Below are 12,990 nucleotides of genomic sequence, written 5' to 3'. Positions count from 1 at the left end.
GAATCGATTAAGCGCAGTCCCAATAGGCTGCGAGCAACGCATCAAAAGTTACAGCCGAAAAACCGAAGATTTTCGTCGTCATTTCTCTGCTGTTGGTCCGACGCTCTTTTTCATGTCTTTTTTGAGTTCCTGGGGGTCGAATTACTCTGGAAATGGTCATACTAATCGATTTCGAAACGAGAAATTTTCGGCTCCGAGAATGAGCAAAAAAGTAAGGCTTACCCCTTTGAATTTTTTGCGAAAATTTCGGCGATTCTGAAAAGTGCTGCAATAAAATCGATGAGGCGCCATTCCGACGTAATTTTGCGAGAGGAATCGATTAAGCGCAGTCCCAATAGGCTGCGAGCAACGCATCAAAAGTTACAGCCGAAAAACCGAAGATTTTCGTCGTCATTTCTCTGCTGTTGGTCCGACGCTCTTTTTCATGTCTTTTTTGAGTTCCTGGGGGTCGAATTACTCTGGAAATGGTCATACTAATCGATTTCGAAACGAGAAATTTTCGGCTCCGAGAATGAGCAAAAAAGTAAGGCTTACCCCTTTGAATTTTTTGCGAAAATTTCGGCGATTCTAAAAAGTGCTGCAATAAAATCGATGAGGCGCTATTCCGACGTAATTTTGCGAGAGAAATCGATTAGGCGCAGTCCCAATAGGCTGCGAGCAACGCATCAAAAGTTACAGCCGAAAAACCGTAGATTTTCGTCGTCATTTCTCTGCTGTTGGTCCGACGCTCTTTTTTATGTCTTCTTTGAGTTCCTGAGGGTCGAATTACTCTAGAAATGGTCATACTAATCGATTCCGAAACGAGAAATTTTCGGCTCCGAAAATGAGCAAAAAAGTAAGGCTTACCCCTTTGAATTTTTTGCGAAAATTTCGGCGATTCTGAAAAGTGCTGCAATAAAATCAATGAGGCGCTATTCCGACGTAATTTTGCGAGAGGAATCGATTAAGCGCAGTCCCAATAGGCTGCGAGCAACGCATCAAAAGTTACAGCCGAAAAACCGAAGATTTTCGTCGTCATTTCTCTGCTGTTGGTCCGACGCTCTTTTTTATGTCTTTTTTGAGTTCCTGGGGGTCGAATTACTCTAGAAATGGTCAAACTAATCGATTTCGAAACGAGAAATTTTCAGCTCCGAAAATGAGCAAAAAAGTAAGGCTTACCCCTTTGAATTTTTTGCGAAAATTTCGGCGATTCTAAAAAGTGCTGCGATAAAATCGATGAGGCGCCATTCCGACGTAATTTTGCGAGAGAAATCGATTAAGCGCAGTCCCAATAGGCTGCGAGCAACGCATCAAAAGTTACAGCCGAAAAACCGAAGATTTTCGTCGTCATTTCTCTGCTGTTGGTCCGACGCTCTTTTTTATGTCTTTTTTGAGTTCCTGGGGGTCGAATTACTCTAGAAATGGTCATACTAATCGATTCCAAAACGAGAAATTTTCGGCTCTGAAAATGAGCAAAAAAGTAAGGCTTACCCCTTTGAATTTTTTGCGAAAATTTCAGCGATTCTGAAAAGTGCTGCAATAGAATCGATGAGGCGCCATTCCGACGTAATTTTGCGAGAGGAATCGATTAGGCGCAGTCCCGATAGGCTGCGAGCAACGCATCAAAAGTTACAGCCGAAAAACCGAAGATTTTCGTCGTCATTTCTCTGCTGTTGGTCCGACGCTCTTTTTCATGTCTTTTTTGAGTTCCTGAGGGTCGAATTACTCTAGAAATGGTCATACTAATCGATTCCGAAACGAGAAATTTTCGGCTCCGAAAATGAGCAAAAAAGTAAGGCTTACCCCTTTGAATTTTTTGCGAAAATTTCGGCGATTCTGAAAAGTGCTGCAATAAAATCGATGAGGCGCCATTCCGACGTAATTTTGCGAGAGGAATCGATTAAGCGCAGTCCCAATAGGCTGCGAGCAACGCATCAAAAGTTACAGCCGAAAAACCGAAGATTTTCGTCGTCATTTCTCTGCTGTTGGTCCGACGCTCTTTTTCATGTCTTTTTTGAGTTCCTGGGGGTCGAATTACTCTAGAAATGGTCATACTAATCGATTTCGAAACAAGAAATTTTCGGCTCCGAAAGTGAGCAAAAAAGTAAGGCTTACCCCTTTGAATTTTTTGCGAAAATTTCGGCGATTCTAAAAAGTGCTGCAATAAAATCGATGAGGCGCTATTCCGACGTAATTTTGCGAGAGAAATCGATTAGGCGCAGTCCCAATAGGCTGCGAGCAACGCATCAAAAGTTACAGCCGAAAAACCGAAGATTTTCGTCGTCATTTCTCTGCTGTTGGTCCGACGCTCTTTTTTATGTCTTTTTAGAGTTCCTGGGGGTCGAATTACTCTAGAAATGGTCATACTAATCGATTCCAAAACGAGAAATTTTCGGCTCTGAAAATGAGCAAAAAAGTAAGGCTTACCCCTTTGAATTTTTTGCGAAAATTTCAGCGATTCTGAAAAGTGCTGCAATAGAATCGATGAGGCGCCATTCCGACGTAATTTTGCGAGAGGAATCGATTAGGCGCAGTCCCGATAGGCTGCGAGCAACGCATCAAAAGTTACAGCCGAAAAACCGAAGATTTTCGTCGTCATTTCTCTGCTGTTGGTCCGACGCTCTTTTTTATGTCTTCTTTGAGTTCCTGAGGGTCGAATTACTCTAGAAATGGTCATACTAATCGATTCCGAAACGAGAAATTTTCGGCTCCGAAAATGAGCAAAAAAGTAAGGCTTACCCCTTTGAATTTTTTGCGAAAATTTCGATGATTCTGAAAAGTGCTGCAATAAAATCGATGAGGCGCCATTCCGACGTAATTTTGCGAGAGGAATCGATTAAGCGCAGTCCCAATAGGCTGCGAGCAACGCATCAAAAGTTACAGCCGAAAAACCGAAGATTTTCGTCGTCATTTCTCTGCTGTTGGTCCGACGCTCTTTTTCATGTCTTTTTTGAGTTCCTGGGGGTCGAATTACTCTGGAAATGGTCATACTAATCGATTTCGAAACGAGAAATTTTCGGCTCCGAAAATGAGCAAAAAAGTAAGGCTTACCCCTTTGAATTTTTTGCGAAAATTTCGGCGATTCTAAAAAGTGCTGCAATAAAATCGATGAGGCGCTATTCCGACGTAATTTTGCGAGAGAAATCGATTAGGCGCAGTCCCAATAGGCTGCGAGCAACGCATCAAAAGTTACAGCCGAAAAACCGTAGATTTTCGTCGTCATTTCTCTGCTGTTGGTCCGACGCTCTTTTTTATGTCTTCTTTGAGTTCCTGAGGGTCGAATTACTCTAGAAATGGTCATACTAATCGATTCCGAAACGAGAAATTTTCGGCTCCGAAAATGAGCAAAAAAGTAAGGCTTACCCCTTTGAATTTTTTGCGAAAATTTCGGCGATTCTGAAAAGTGCTGCAATAAAATCAATGAGGCGCTATTCCGACGTAATTTTGCGAGAGAAATCGATTAAGCGCAGTCCCAATAGGCTGCGAGCAACGCATCAAAAGTTACGGCCGAAAAACCGAAGATTTTCGTCGTCATTTCTCTGCTGTTGATCCGACGCTCTTCTTCATTTTTTTTTTGAGTTCCTGGGGGTCGAATTACTCTGGAAATGGTCATACTAATCGATTTCGAAATGAGAAATTTTCGGCTCCGAAAATGAGCAAAAAAGTAAGGCGTACCCCTTCGAATTTTTTGCGAAAATTTCGATGATTCTGAAAAGTGCTGCAATAAAATCGATGAGGCGCCATTCCGACGTAATTTTGCGAGAGGAATCGATTAAGCGCAGTCCCAATAGGCTGCGAGCAATGCATCAAAAGTTACAGCCGAAAAACCGAAGATTTTCGTCGTCATTTCTCTGCTGTTCGTCCGACGCTCTTTTTCATGTCTTTTTTGAGTTCCTGGGGGTCGAATTACTCTAGAAGTGGTCATACTAATCGATTTCGAAACGAGAAATTTTCGGCTCCGAAAATGAGCGAAAAAGTAATGCTTACCCCTTCGAATTTTTTGCGAAAATTTCGATGATTCTGAAAAGTGCTGCAATAAAATCGATGAGGCGCCATTCCGACGTAATTTTGCGAGAGGAATCGATTAAGCGCAGTCCCAATAGGCTGCGAGCAACGCATCAAAAGTTACAGCCGAAAAACCGAAGATTTTCGTCGTCATTTCTCTGCTGTTGGTCCGACGCTCTTTTTTATGTCTTTTTTGAGTTCCTGGGGGTCGAATTACTCTAGAAATGGTCAAACTAATCGATTTCGAAACGAGAAATTTTCGGCTCCGAAAATGAGCAAAAAAGTAAGGCTTACCCCTTTGAATTTTTTGCGAAAATTTCGGCGATTCTGAAAAGTGCTGCAATAAAATCAATGAGGCGCTATTCCGACGTAATTTCGCGAGAGAAATCGATTGAGCGCAGTCCCGATAGGCTGCGAACAACGCATCAAAAGTTACAGCCGAAAAACCGAAGATTTTCGTCGTCATTTCTCTGCAGTTGGTCCGACTCTCTTTTTCATGTCTTTTTTGAGTTCCTGGGGGTCAAATTACTCTAGAAATGGTCATACTAATCGATTTCGAAACAAGAAATTTTCGGCTCCGAAAATGAGCAAAAAAGTAAGGCTTACCCCTTTGAATTTTTTGCGAAAATTTCGGCGATTCTAAAAAGTGCTGCAATAAAATCGATGAGGCGCTATTCCGACGTAATTTTGCGAGAGAAATCGATTAGGCGCAGTCCCAATAGGCTGCGAGCAACGCATCAAAAGTTACAGCCGAAAAACCGAAGATTTTCGTCGTCATTTCTCTGCTGTTGGTCCGACGCTCTTTTTTATGTCTTCTTTGAGTTCCTGAGGGTCGAATTACTCTAGAAATGGTCATACTAATCGATTCCGAAACGAGAAATTTTCGGCTCCGAAAATGAGCAAAAAAGTAAGGCTTACCCCTTTGAATTTTTTGCGAAAATTTCGATGATTCTGAAAAGTGCTGCAATAAAATCGATGAGGCGCCATTCCGACGTAATTTTGCGAGAGGAATCGATTAAGCGCAGTCCCAATAGGCTGCGAGCAACGCATCAAAAGTTACAGCCGAAAAACCGAAGATTTTCGTCGTCATTTCTCTGCTGTTGGTCCGACGCTCTTTTTCATGTCTTTTTTGAGTTCCTGGGGGTCGAATTACTCTGGAAATGGTCATACTAATCGATTTCGAAACGAGAAATTTTCGGCTCCGAAAATGAGCAAAAAAGTAAGGCTTACACCTTTGAATTTTTTGCGAAAATTTCGATGATTCTGAAAAGTGCTGCAATAAAATCGATGAGGCGCCATTCCGACGTAATTTTGCGAGAGGAATCGATTAAGCGCAGTCCCAATAGGCTGCGAGCAACGCATCAAAAGTTACAGCCGAAAAACCGAAGATTTTCGTCGTCATTTCTCTGCTGTTGGTCCGACGCTCTTTTTCATGTCTTTTTTGAGTTCCTGGGGGTCGAATTACTCTGGAAATGGTCATACTAATCGATTTCGAAACGAGAAATTTTCGGCTCCGAAAATGAGCAAAAAAGTAAGGCTTACCCCTTTGAATTTTTTGCGAAAATTTCAGCGATTCTAAAAAGTGCTGCAATAAAATCGATGAGGCGCTATTCCGACGTAATTTTGCGAGAGAAATCGATTGGGCGCAGTCCCAATAGGCTGCGAGCAACGCATCAAAAGTTACAGCCGGAAAACCGAAGATTTTCGTCGTCATTTCTCTGCTGTTGGTCCGACGCTCTTTTTCATGTCTTTTTTGAGTTCCTGGGGGTCGAATTACTCTGGAAGTGGTCATACTAATCGATTTCGAAACGAGAAATTTTCGGCTCCGAAAATAAGCAAAAAAGTAAGGCTTACCCCTTCGAATTTTTTGCGAAAATTTCGATGATTCTGAAAAGTGCTGCAATAAAATCGATGAGGCGCCATTCCGACGTAATTTTGCGAGAGGAATCGATTAAGCGCAGTCCCAATAGGCTGCGAGCAACGCATCAAAAGTTACAGCCGAAAAACCGAAGATTTTCGTCGTCATTTCTCTGCAGTTGGTCCGACTCTCTTTTTCATGTCTTTTTTGAGTTCCTGGGGGTCGAATTACTCTAGAAATGGTCATACTAATCGATTTCGAAACGAGAAATTTTCGGCTCCGAGAATGAGCAAAAAAGTAAGGCTTACCCCTTTGAATTTTTTGCGAAAATTTCGGCGATTCTAAAAAGTGCTGCAATAAAATCGATGAGGCGCCATTCCGACGTAATTTTGCGAGAGAAATCGATTAAGCGCAGTCCCAATAGGCTGCGAGCAACGCATCAAAAGTTACAGCCGAAAAACCGAAGATTTTCGTCGTCATTTCTCTGCAGTTGGTCCGACTCTCTTTTTCATGTCTTTTTTGAGTTCCTGGGGGTCGAATTACTCTAGAAATGGTCATACTAATCGATTTCGAAACAAGAAATTTTCGGCTCCGAAAGTGAGCAAAAAAGTAAGGCTTACCCCTTTGAATTTTTTGCGAAAATTTCGGCGATTCTAAAAAGTGCTGCAATAAAATCGATGAGGCGCTATTCCGACGTAATTTTGCGAGAGAAATCGATTAGGCGCAGTCCCAATAGGCTGCGAGCAACGCATCAAAAGTTACAGCCGAAAAACCGAAGATTTTCGTCGTCATTTCTCTGCTGTTGGTCCGACGCTCTTTTTCATGTCTTTTTTGAGTTCCTGGGGGTCGAATTACTCTAGAAATGGTCATACTAATCGATTTCGAAACGAGAAATTTTCGGCTCCGAAAATGAGCAAAAAAGTAAGGCTTACCCCTTTGAATTTTTTGCGAAAATTTCGGCGATTCTGAAAAGTGCTGCAATAAAATCGATGAGGCGCCATTCCGACGTAATTTTGCGAGAGGAATCGATTAAGCGCAGTCCCAATAGGCTGCGAGCAACGCATCAAAAGTTACAGCCGAAAAACCGAAGATTTTCGTCGTCATTTCTCTGCTGTTGGTCCGACGCTCTTTTTCATGTCTTTTTTGAGTTCCTGGGGGTCGAATTACTCTGGAAATGGTCATACTAATCGATTTCGAAACGAGAAATTTTCGGCTCCGAGAATGAGCAAAAAAGTAAGGCTTACCCCTTTGAATTTTTTGCGAAAATTTCGGCGATTCTAAAAAGTGCTGCAATAAAATCGATGAGGCGCTATTCCGACGTAATTTTGCGAGAGAAATCGATTAGGCGCAGTCCCAATAGGCTGCGAGCAACGCATCAAAAGTTACAGCCGAAAAACCGTAGATTTTCGTCGTCATTTCTCTGCTGTTGGTCCGACGCTCTTTTTTATGTCTTCTTTGAGTTCCTGAGGGTCGAATTACTCTAGAAATGGTCATACTAATCGATTCCGAAACGAGAAATTTTCGGCTCCGAAAATGAGCAAAAAAGTAAGGCTTACCCCTTTGAATTTTTTGCGAAAATTTCGGCGATTCTGAAAAGTGCTGCAATAAAATCAATGAGGCGCTATTCCGACGTAATTTTGCGAGAGGAATCGATTAAGCGCAGTCCCAATAGGCTGCGAGCAACGCATCAAAAGTTACAGCCGAAAAACCGAAGATTTTCGTCGTCATTTCTCTGCTGTTGGTCCGACGCTCTTTTTTATGTCTTTTTTGAGTTCCTGGGGGTCGAATTACTCTAGAAATGGTCAAACTAATCGATTTCGAAACGAGAAATTTTCAGCTCCGAAAATGAGCAAAAAAGTAAGGCTTACCCCTTTGAATTTTTTGCGAAAATTTCGGCGATTCTAAAAAGTGCTGCAATAAAATCGATGAGGCGCCATTCCGACGTAATTTTGCGAGAGAAATCGATTAAGCGCAGTCCCAATAGGCTGCGAGCAACGCATCAAAAGTTACAGCCGAAAAACCGAAGATTTTCGTCGTCATTTCTCTGCTGTTGGTCCGACGCTCTTTTTTATGTCTTTTTTGAGTTCCTGGGGGTCGAATTACTCTAGAAATGGTCATACTAATCGATTCCAAAACGAGAAATTTTCGGCTCTGAAAATGAGCAAAAAAGTAAGGCTTACCCCTTTGAATTTTTTGCGAAAATTTCAGCGATTCTGAAAAGTGCTGCAATAGAATCGATGAGGCGCCATTCCGACGTAATTTTGCGAGAGGAATCGATTAGGCGCAGTCCCGATAGGCTGCGAGCAACGCATCAAAAGTTACAGCCGAAAAACCGAAGATTTTCGTCGTCATTTCTCTGCTGTTGGTCCGACGCTCTTTTTCATGTCTTTTTTGAGTTCCTGAGGGTCGAATTACTCTAGAAATGGTCATACTAATCGATTCCGAAACGAGAAATTTTCGGCTCCGAAAATGAGCAAAAAAGTAAGGCTTACCCCTTTGAATTTTTTGCGAAAATTTCGGCGATTCTGAAAAGTGCTGCAATAAAATCGATGAGGCGCCATTCCGACGTAATTTTGCGAGAGGAATCGATTAAGCGCAGTCCCAATAGGCTGCGAGCAACGCATCAAAAGTTACAGCCGAAAAACCGAAGATTTTCGTCGTCATTTCTCTGCTGTTGGTCCGACGCTCTTTTTCATGTCTTTTTTGAGTTCCTGGGGGTCGAATTACTCTGGAAATGGTCATACTAATCGATTTCGAAACGAGAAATTTTCGGCTCCGAGAATGAGCAAAAAAGTAAGGCTTACCCCTTTGAATTTTTTGCGAAAATTTCGGCGATTCTAAAAAGTGCTGCAATAAAATCGATGAGGCGCTATTCCGACGTAATTTTGCGAGAGAAATCGATTAGGCGCAGTCCCAATAGGCTGCGAGCAACGCATCAAAAGTTACAGCCGAAAAACCGAAGATTTTCGTCGTCATTTCTCTGCTGTTGGTCCGACGCTCTTTTTTATGTCTTTTTAGAGTTCCTGGGGGTCGAATTACTCTAGAAATGGTCATACTAATCGATTCCAAAACGAGAAATTTTCGGCTCTGAAAATGAGCAAAAAAGTAAGGCTTACCCCTTTGAATTTTTTGCGAAAATTTCAGCGATTCTGAAAAGTGCTGCAATAGAATCGATGAGGCGCCATTCCGACGTAATTTTGCGAGAGGAATCGATTGAGCGCAGTCCCGATAGGCTGCGAGCCACGCATCAAAAGTTACAGCCAAAGAACCGAAGATTTTCGTCGTCATTTCTCTGCTGCTGGTCCGACGCTCTTTTTCATGTCTTTTTTGAGTTCCTGGGGGTCGAATTACTCTAGAAGTGGTCATACTAATCGATTTCGAAACGAGAAATTTTCGGCTCCGAAAATAAGCAAAAAAGTAAGGCTTACCCCTTCGAATTTTTTGCGAAAATTTCGGCGATTCTGGAAAGTGCTGCAATGAAATCGATGAGGCGCTATTCCGACGTAATTTTGCGAGAGAAATCGTTTAAGCGCAGTCCCAATAGGCTGCGAGCCACGCATCAAAAGTTACAGCCAAAGAACCGAAGATTTTCGTCGTCATTTCTCTGCTGCTGGTCCGACGCTCTTTTTCATGTCTTTTTTGAGTTCCTGGGGGTCGAATTACTCTAGAAGTGGTCATACTAATCGATTTCGAAACGAGAAATTTTCGGCTCCGAAAATAAGCAAAAAAGTAAGGCTTACCCCTTCGAATTTTTTGCGAAAATTTCGATGATTCTGAAAAGTGCTGCAATGAAATCGATGAGGCGCCATTCCGACGTAATTTTGCGAGAGGAATCGATTAAGCGCAGTCCCAATAGGCTGCGAGCAACGCATCAAAAGTTACAGCCGAAAAACCGAAGATTTTCGTCGTCATTTCTCTGCAGTTGGTCCGACTCTCTTTTTCATGTCTTTTTTGAGTTCCTGGGGGTCGAATTACTCTAGAAATGGTCATACTAATCGATTTCGAAACAAGAAATTTTCGGCTCCGAAAATGAGCAAAAAAGTAAGGCTTACCCCTTTGAATTTTTTGCGAAAATTTCAGCGATTCTAAAAAGTGCTGCAATAAAATCGATGAGGCGCTATTCCGACGTAATTTTGCGAGAGAAATCGATTGGGCGCAGTCCCAATAGGCTGCGAGCAACGCATCAAAAGTTACAGCCGAAAAACCGAAGATTTTCGTCGTCATTTCTCTGCTGTTGGTCCGACGCTCTTTTTCATGTCTTTTTTGAGTTCCTGGGGGTCGAATTACTCTAGAAGTGGTCATACTAATCGATTCCGAAACGAGAAATTTTCGGCTCCGAAAATGAGCAAAAAAGTAAGGCTTACCCCTTCGAATTTTTTGCGAGAATTCCGGCGATTCTGAAAAGGGCTGCGATAAAATCAATGAGGCGCTATTCCGACGTAACTTTGCGGAAGAAATCGATTAAGCGCAGTCCCAATAGGCTGCGAGCAACGCATCAAAAGTTACAGCCGAAAAACCGAAGATTTTCGTCGTCATTTCTCTGCAGTTGGTCCGACTCTCTTTTTCATGTCTTTTTTGAGTTCCTGGGGGTCGAATTACTCTAGAAATGGTCATACTAATCGATTTCGAAACAAGAAATTTTCGGCTCCGAGAATGAGCAAAAAAGTAAGGCTTACCCCTTTGAATTTTTTGCGAAAATTTCGGCGATTCTAAAAAGTGCTGCAATAAAATCGATGAGGCGCCATTCCGACGTAATTTTGCGAGAGAAATCGATTAAGCGCAGTCCCAATAGGCTGCGAGCAACGCATCAAAAGTTACAGCCGAAAAACCGAAGATTTTCGTCGTCATTTCTCTGCAGTTGGTCCGACTCTCTTTTTCATGTCTTTTTTGAGTTCCTGGGGGTCGAATTACTCTAGAAATGGTCATACTAATCGATTTCGAAACAAGAAATTTTCGGCTCCGAAAGTGAGCAAAAAAGTAAGGCTTACCCCTTTGAATTTTTTGCGAAAATTTCGGCGATTCTAAAAAGTGCTGCAATAAAATCGATGAGGCGCTATTCCGACGTAATTTTGCGAGAGAAATCGATTAGGCGCAGTCCCAATAGGCTGCGAGCAACGCATCAAAAGTTACAGCCGAAAAACCGAAGATTTTCGTCGTCATTTCTCTGCTGTTGGTCCGACGCTCTTTTTTATGTCTTTTTAGAGTTCCTGGGGGTCGAATTACTCTAGAAATGGTCATACTAATCGATTCCAAAACGAGAAATTTTCGGCTCTGAAAATGAGCAAAAAAGTAAGGCTTACCCCTTTGAATTTTTTGCGAAAATTTCAGCGATTCTGAAAAGTGCTGCAATAGAATCGATGAGGCGCCATTCCGACGTAATTTTGCGAGAGGAATCGATTAGGCGCAGTCCCGATAGGCTGCGAGCAACGCATCAAAAGTTACAGCCGAAAAACCGAAGATTTTCGTCGTCATTTCTCTGCTGTTGGTCCGACGCTCTTTTTTATGTCTTCTTTGAGTTCCTGAGGGTCGAATTACTCTAGAAATGGTCATACTAATCGATTCCGAAACGAGAAATTTTCGGCTCCGAAAATGAGCAAAAAAGTAAGGCTTACCCCTTTGAATTTTTTGCGAAAATTTCGATGATTCTGAAAAGTGCTGCAATAAAATCGATGAGGCGCCATTCCGACGTAATTTTGCGAGAGGAATCGATTAAGCGCAGTCCCAATAGGCTGCGAGCAACGCATCAAAAGTTACAGCCGAAAAACCGAAGATTTTCGTCGTCATTTCTCTGCTGTTGGTCCGACGCTCTTTTTCATGTCTTTTTTGAGTTCCTGGGGGTCGAATTACTCTGGAAATGGTCATACTAATCGATTTCGAAACGAGAAATTTTCGGCTCCGAAAATGAGCAAAAAAGTAAGGCTTACCCCTTTGAATTTTTTGCGAAAATTTCGGCGATTCTAAAAAGTGCTGCAATAAAATCGATGAGGCGCTATTCCGACGTAATTTTGCGAGAGAAATCGATTAGGCGCAGTCCCAATAGGCTGCGAGCAACGCATCAAAAGTTACAGCCGAAAAACCGTAGATTTTCGTCGTCATTTCTCTGCTGTTGGTCCGACGCTCTTTTTTATGTCTTCTTTGAGTTCCTGAGGGTCGAATTACTCTAGAAATGGTCATACTAATCGATTCCGAAACGAGAAATTTTCGGCTCCGAAAATGAGCAAAAAAGTAAGGCTTACCCCTTTGAATTTTTTGCGAAAATTTCGGCGATTCTGAAAAGTGCTGCAATAAAATCAATGAGGCGCTATTCCGACGTAATTTTGCGAGAGAAATCGATTAAGCGCAGTCCCAATAGGCTGCGAGCAACGCATCAAAAGTTACGGCCGAAAAACCGAAGATTTTCGTCGTCATTTCTCTGCTGTTGATCCGACGCTCTTCTTCATTTTTTTTTTGAGTTCCTGGGGGTCGAATTACTCTGGAAATGGTCATACTAATCGATTTCGAAATGAGAAATTTTCGGCTCCGAAAATGAGCAAAAAAGTAAGGCGTACCCCTTCGAATTTTTTGCGAAAATTTCGATGATTCTGAAAAGTGCTGCAATAAAATCGATGAGGCGCCATTCCGACGTAATTTTGCGAGAGGAATCGATTAAGCGCAGTCCCAATAGGCTGCGAGCAACGCATCAAAAGTTACAGCCGAAAAACCGAAGATTTTCGTCGTCATTTCTCTGCTGTTTGTCCGACGCTCTTTTTCATGTCTTTTTTGAGTTCCTGGGGGTCGAATTACTCTAGAAGTGGTCATACTAATCGATTTCGAAACGAGAAATTTTCGGCTCCGAAAATGAGCGAAAAAGTAATGCTTACCCCTTCGAATTTTTTGCGAAAATTTCGATGATTCTGAAAAGTGCTGCAATAAAATCGATGAGGCGCCATTCCGACGTAATTTTGCGAGAGGAATCGATTAAGCGCAGTCCCAATAGGCTGCGAGCAACGCATCAAAAGTTACAGCCGAAAAACCGAAGATTTTCGTCGTCATTTCTCTGCTGTTGGTCCGACGCTCTTTTTCATGTCTTTTTTGAGTTCCTGGGGGTCGAATTACTCTAGAAGTGGTCATACTAATCGATTCCGAAACGAGAAATTTTCGGCTCCGAA

Source organism: Diprion similis, chromosome 11 (genome assembly GCF_021155765.1).
Source record: "Diprion similis isolate iyDipSimi1 chromosome 11, iyDipSimi1.1, whole genome shotgun sequence".
Lineage (NCBI taxonomy): Eukaryota > Metazoa > Arthropoda > Insecta > Hymenoptera > Diprionidae > Diprion > Diprion similis.
This window is presented reverse-complemented; position numbering follows the sequence as displayed.